We start from the raw sequence: 6,725 nt of genomic DNA, 5'->3' as shown, positions 1-6,725 counted from the left end.
GGGGCTGAGGGAAGGGGAGGGCTGGCCTCTCGGGGAGGAACAATGCGGGCGGAGGCCCCGCCCCTTGGCAGCCCTGGGCGGCCGGTGCGCCGCCTCGCGGTGCCGGGACAGGGAGCGGGGCTCCGACTAGGCAGAGCTGGGCCGAGCTGGGCTAAGCGGGAGGCAGGGAAGGCGAGGTGGCCCGCAGGTGCGTGGCGGTAGGGGGCTTCCAAGAGTTGGGTCACGGCTGCCTGCACGTGGGCTCCCCGCCGCGCGCGTACGCCGAGCGCAGCCTCCGCGCGCTGGGGGCCCCAGCACGTGGCGCCTCCCTGCGCGCGTGCGTCTTCTGCGAGGCCCCGGCGCAAAGTGCCGACCGGAGCGCGCGGGCGCTGGTCCCCGCCTGTGCGTCCTCGGGTACGTACGGGGGACTGGGGCGTCCTCCCCGCAGAGGTCGCCCGGGCCGCTGTAAGCTGGACACAGCGGAACCCAACCCTGAGACTGCGGGCCCCAGGCAGGTGCAGCCCGTCGGCCGCAAGGGTCTTTGGCCCCTGGTACCGCCAAGAGGCCCCGTCCGCGCCCATGATGGGAGAACCAAGCTCGCGCGTTTCTCGTGCCGGGGTGGGTCTCTCAGGCAAGTGGGGCGCCGGCGCAGAGGGCAAAGGAGGAAATTTTGGATTGGATTTAGACCGTAGGCACGCTTTGTCTTGCGCATCACAGTGCCACTTCCCAGGCTGTCTACCTTCTAGAAGTTCCTTAAGCCGGTGGTGTGGCCGCACTGAGCTGGGCCGGACCCAACTGTGACACCACTCTCCCAAGCCCCTACACCACCTCCACTTTGCCGGAGAGGAGACAAATTCCCAATTCCAATTTGGTGGACATAGCAGTTTGGTGGCAAGCGACAGGAAAAAGGACAAGCGCCCCATCTGGATGGAAAACAAGCCCTGGGTCCAGACCTCCCTGCTAAAACAGCTGCACTTAGACCCGAGTTCCTACCCTTCTCTGCCACTTTACCTTGAACTGGTAATAATTTCACACTATAATTCAGTCATTGTTCAAAGCACTTTATACTATGTAACTAATTTAATTTTCACGTGTTACCCACGTAAGCCAGGCGCGGAGTCGACCCGAAGTCCCTAGCATAACGCTGTGCGAGAATTCAGTAAGCACTAAATGGCTGCGAGTTGAGTTAGTAATTTGAAAGTTGGCTCTGTCAGGTGTTAGGGCTGCGGCATCTGCCGGTGAAATGTGGTATTGCGGCCGTTTTATCGCACCTCGTTGGGCTGGCAAGAATGTGTCGCCTTAGGGACCCCAAACGGACAGTTAGGGGTTCCTAAAGAGAAGTGTGGAAGTCAGGGTGACTGAAAAGAAAGTGGGAGACGGCGGAGAAACTAAAATTTCGAGCCTGTGTGGTGTTCTCGTGCACCAGAAATGCAGCAATTCCTTAATTAATGCCTTACTTGCTCATATCAGAAAATCGGTTGAAAAATGGGTATAAATAGTATCCACACCCACCTTTATTTTGAAGGCCCCTGTTCTGTAAAGGAAGGGATGCCTGTGCGGCCAGAATTTTTTTCACATTGACGCTGGTTCTTTTGGAAAGAGGAGGAGGTGATATTTAAAGTTATTATTGGGTAAGCATGATCTTTCACCATAATACGTATATTGCACAAAAGCTTTCTGACAGTTCTTAATCAGACATTTCCCATCGTGGCGAGAGAATTTGTCCCTGGGGGTGGTGATAGCCCCTAGGCCACAGCCAGTTCAGGAATTTGTTTTGGGGTCAGTTTGCTGTGTGTTGGGTCACGATCACGGGTGCTTCAGCAGTTCTGGGGCTGGAGACCGCACCCTTCACACTCAGGAGCTGACTCAGCACCCTCTGTCCTTGGTCACTACACTGTCTGGTGGGTGGCCAGGTTACAGGGTAGGAAGGCTTCGAAGAGCTGGACGACCTGGAGAAGTTACTTTTCCTTTTTGAATGTCATGTAAGGCTATGTTTATTGATTTCTTTTTTTTTAATAGCGAGAGGAAGGGGGAGAGAAATCTATCAGTTGCTTCCCTCTAAGTGTCCCGACTAGGGAATTGAACCCACATCCTAGGTATGGGCCCTGACCTGGAATCGAACCTGCAACCTTTTTGATGTATGGAATGACACTCCAAGTAACTGAACCACTCGGGTAGGGCTGGACAAGTTACTTCTTAAAAGTGTCTTAATCCCTAAAGTCAGAATAAGAACATTTTCCCTATATTACTTGATACGAGTAATTTTGAGGTTGAAGGTAATACATGTAAAAGGGTTTATAATCATTGCCTTTTCCTCATCTTCTGCCCCGTTCAGCCACACAGATTATATACTAACCGATAAGCAAGCAGTGGCCCTCCATCTCCCCCAGGAAATCCCTTGGCTTTCACTTTATCTGAGACCACCCTTTGTTTTTAAATTTTTCCTTTCATTTCTGAATAAAAAAAATAATTTGTTTTACAAAATTATTGCTTCTGTTTAGGAAGCAATGTTGTAAATAGCTTCATTCTGATAAAGGAATTTTCACCCCACTCAGAAAATGCTGGTTTAGTGGCATAAGCTAATGGCCTCCATATTACCGGGTAGGAGCTCAAATTATTTGTACAACTTGGGGGTCGGGGGAGTGGCTATTTGTGAATGTGTCTCTGTATTTGATTTTTGTTATAATAAGCATATATTACTTTCATAATAAAAATTACTTTTTATTGTATTAAAATACACATCAATTCACCATTTCAGGCACTTTTCAGTGTACAGTTCATTCATGTTGTTGTGCAGTCATCATCTTCATCCATCCCCGTAAGGGTTCAGCTGCTCAGCCTGAAACTCTATACCTACTGCACGGCAACTCCCGTTCTCCCCTTCCCCCGCCCCTGGCAACTCCCCATCCTACTTGCCGTCCCTGTGATTTAGACTATTCTACTGCCACATATAAGTGAATCGCGCAGTTTATCTTTTTGTGACTGGCTTATTTAATTTAACCTAGTGTCCTCAAGTTTCCTCCATATTGTAGAATAGTGCACAGTTTTCCTGCTCTTTAAAGCTAAATAGCCCTTGAGTTTTTCAGTTTCCTGGAAAACTGAAATTATATGCACTTGTTAACTTTAAAAAAAATTGTTACTTTAAAAAAATAAAGCTAAATGTTCCATTGCATTGTAAAGATCACATTTTGCTTGTCTATTTTTCCAACAATGGACATTTGGGTTGCTTCCATGTTTCAGCTATTGTGAATAACGTTGCTATGAGCATGGGTGTACAATACCTATTCAAGACCCTGCTTGCAGTTTTTTGTTGTGGGATTGTTAGATAATATGGTAATTCCTTTCTTTTTCTTTTCTTTTTTTTTTGAGGAAACTCCACACTGTTAACCATAGCAGCTATATTGTTTTCTGTTCCCACCAACAGTGCTCAAAGGTTCCAATTTCTCCACATTTTTGCTAACACTTTTTTTTCTTCTGGTTTTTGTTTTGATAGTAGCCATCCTAGTGGATTTATGGTGATATCTCAGTGTAGTTTTGATTTGGATTTCCCTAATGATTAATGGTGTTGAGTGTCCTTTCATGTGCTTATTGACCACTCATGTATCTCCTTTAGAGAAATGTCTATTCCAGTCCTTGGCCCATTTCTTAGTGGGCATTTTTTTTTAATTGAGTTGTAGTAGCTCTGTATATATTCTTGATATTAATCCTGTGTCAGCTATGTGATTTGCAAATATTTTCTCCAATTCTATGGGTTACCTATTTACTTCGTGGATAGTTTCTCTTGATGGACAAACATTTTAAATTTTCATGAAGTCCAGTTTTCTGGGGTTTTTTTTTTGTTGTTGTTGTTGTTGTTGTTAAATTTGTCCTTAGTGTCATGTCCAGGAAGTCACTGCCAAATTCAATGTCATGAAGCATTTGTTCTACATTTTCTTCTAAGAATTTTATTATTTTAAGTCTTACTTTTAGGTCCTTGATCCATTTTGTATTCAGGGTCCAACTTCATTCATTCTCTTGCATGTGAATATCCAGTTTTCCCAGCACCACTTGTTGAAGAGACAGACCTTCCCCGCTGAAACGTCTTGGCACCCTTGTTAAAAATCCTTTGACCACATGAGAGGGTTTATTTATGGACTCTATTCTATTCCATTAACCTATCTATACATATCTGTCTTTATGCCAGTACAAGAGTGTTTTGATTACTGTAGGTTTGTATCAGGATTAAAATTTTTTTTTCTGGTTTTATTGAGATATAACTAACATACAGCAGAGTTTAAGGTATACAGCATGATGATGGGACTTTATGTATGCAATTGACCCTGAAAAACGTGGGGGTTTGGGGAACCGACTCCTGCAAAGTCAAAGATCTGCATGTAACTTTTACAGCTAGAGCTGGCCCTTTGCATCTGCCAATTCAACCAACCGTTGATTGAAATCAGTATTTCCAGTCTGCAGTTAGGAAGACATGGTTGGGAACGTGAAAATAAATGTTTCTGATCTCAGTTGGTTGAATCCAGAGGCGAAACCTCGGATATGAAGGGCCTGCTGTATTTACTGGGGGGAAAAAATCCACATGTAAGTGAACCCACAGTTCTAACCCATGTTGTTCAAGGGTCAACTGTATTGTGAAATAATGAAATGATTATCACAATAAGTTTAGTCAACACGACTAAATTTTTTTTCCTGTTTTGAGATTAGGATCTACTCTCCTACCAGCCTCCATGTATACTATATAGAACTGTTAACTATAGCCATCATGTTGTACATTACATCCCTCAAACTTAAATTTCTCTTATAACTGGAAGTTTGTACATTTTGACCTTTTCCTTTCTCCAGTTTCCCCTCCCCATCCGTCTTTGGTAACCACAGATCTGTTTGTGTCTTTTTTTGGATTCCACTTCCAAGTGAGATCACATATTTGTCATTCTAAGTTACTTCACTTAGCATGACAGGATTTCCCCCTTTTATGGCTGAATAATATTCCATTTGTGTGTGTATACATCACAACTTTCTTGCATTCATCCTTCAGGTTAATGCAAATGCTATGAAAATGGGAGTGCAGGTATCGCAGTTTTCATTTCCTACAGGTATATACCCAGAAGTGGAATTGCGAGATTGTATAGTCGTTTTTAACATTTTGAGGAATCTTCTATTTTCTGTAGTGGCTGCACCAGTTTATAATCCTACCAACAGTGCATAAGGATTCCCCTTTTTTCCACATTCTCACCAGCAATTTTTGTCTTATCTCTGATACTAGCCATACTAACAGGTGTGAGGTTTTCTCTCATTGTTTTGATTTCCTTCGTGATTCGTGATGTTGAGCGTCTTTTCACATAACTGTTGATTTTTCCTGTATCTTTGCAAAAATAATCTATTCAGATCCTTTGCCTTTTTTTTTTTTTTTTTTTTTTTGCTGCTACTGAGTTCTGTAAGTTGTTCCTATATTGTGAATATTAAGCTGTTACCAGATACGATTGGTAAATATTTCCTCCCACTCAGGCTTTTTCATTTTGATTTCCTTTGCAGTGTTTAAGCTTTTTCATTTGATGTAATCCATGTCTTAATTTTTGCTTGTGTTCCCTTTGCTTTTGGTGTCAGATCCAAAAAAAATCACCAAGACTAATGTCAAGGAACTTACCGACTATTTTCTTCTGGTGAATTCTATGTACCTAACCACCGTCTATATTGCTGTACTAATACCTATACAAACAGAATCCACATAAACCTGGACCTGTCCTCTAGGAACTACATTCCAGAAAGTATACCAAGATGTTAAAAAGTTTCAAGAGCATGAGATTAGTAATCATCAGACCAGTAGATGAGTGGTCTGTGCAATCTATAGCTCATGGCTACGTCCAGCAATAAAAGGCAAGGGTCTGTACCTCTACGTTAAGACCTATAACCAAATGACCAGTAAAAGTAGTTAAGAGGTGCTGGAGCCAGGGATAAATAGATGGGGAAAGCTTAAATAACTTCAGTTGTTGTTGAAACGAATCAAAGTAGGGTAACTTCCTGAACCTGTAATACTACTGTATTTGTGCTACTTAAAGGCTCAGAGGTACAAAGGACAGGACTGAAGCCTGCAGTCCTCCCTTTATATCCACGACGGAATTTTATGGTCAAGAATGAAGCAAACTTTTGACTGTGCAAGGGCATCAACTAAGACTTCCAAAGTATGTATATTTCTTGGCGCGTATTACTGTCTTTTGGTCATTTACCCAGTAAACATCTGGTGCTCCATCTGTGGGCTACGTGTCATGCTAGACACTAGAAATACAGAGTTGAAAAGGCTGTAACATACGCTTTGTTCCAGGAAGGAGTACCAGGGAACACTTACAAATGTGGAAAGGTATGAGTTCATCAGCAGACAAGGCGAGAAGGAAAGCACCAAGAGGCATGGGACAGGTTCAAGTCAGTCTTTTAGGGCACAGCATGACTGGGTCAGGAACATGCAAATAACGTGAGCTGGCTGGAGTTTGGGGAGATATGTACCCAAGACAGAACCCATTGAGCCCTAGCATTTAAGGGGTAAAGAAGGGAGCTATCAAAGACAGAACCCATTGAGCCCTAGCATTTAAGGGGTAAAGAAGGGAGCTATCAAAGACAGGTCATGGTACAAAAAAAACCAAGAGGAAGATCAAGGAGTCAGTAGCCAGTAGTAAATACTGCAGAAGTGTCAGGTACTACAAAGATGGAAGGGGGTTCATTGAATTGGCAGGTAGGGTGTGACCTACACTGGGCAGTTA

This window comes from Pteronotus mesoamericanus, unplaced genomic scaffold (genome assembly GCF_021234165.1).
Source record: "Pteronotus mesoamericanus isolate MK-2021 breed Mesoamerican mustached bat unplaced genomic scaffold, CSHL_Meso_final contig_182, whole genome shotgun sequence".
NCBI lineage: Eukaryota > Metazoa > Chordata > Mammalia > Chiroptera > Mormoopidae > Pteronotus > Pteronotus mesoamericanus.
Note: the sequence above shows the minus strand (reverse complement) of the source record.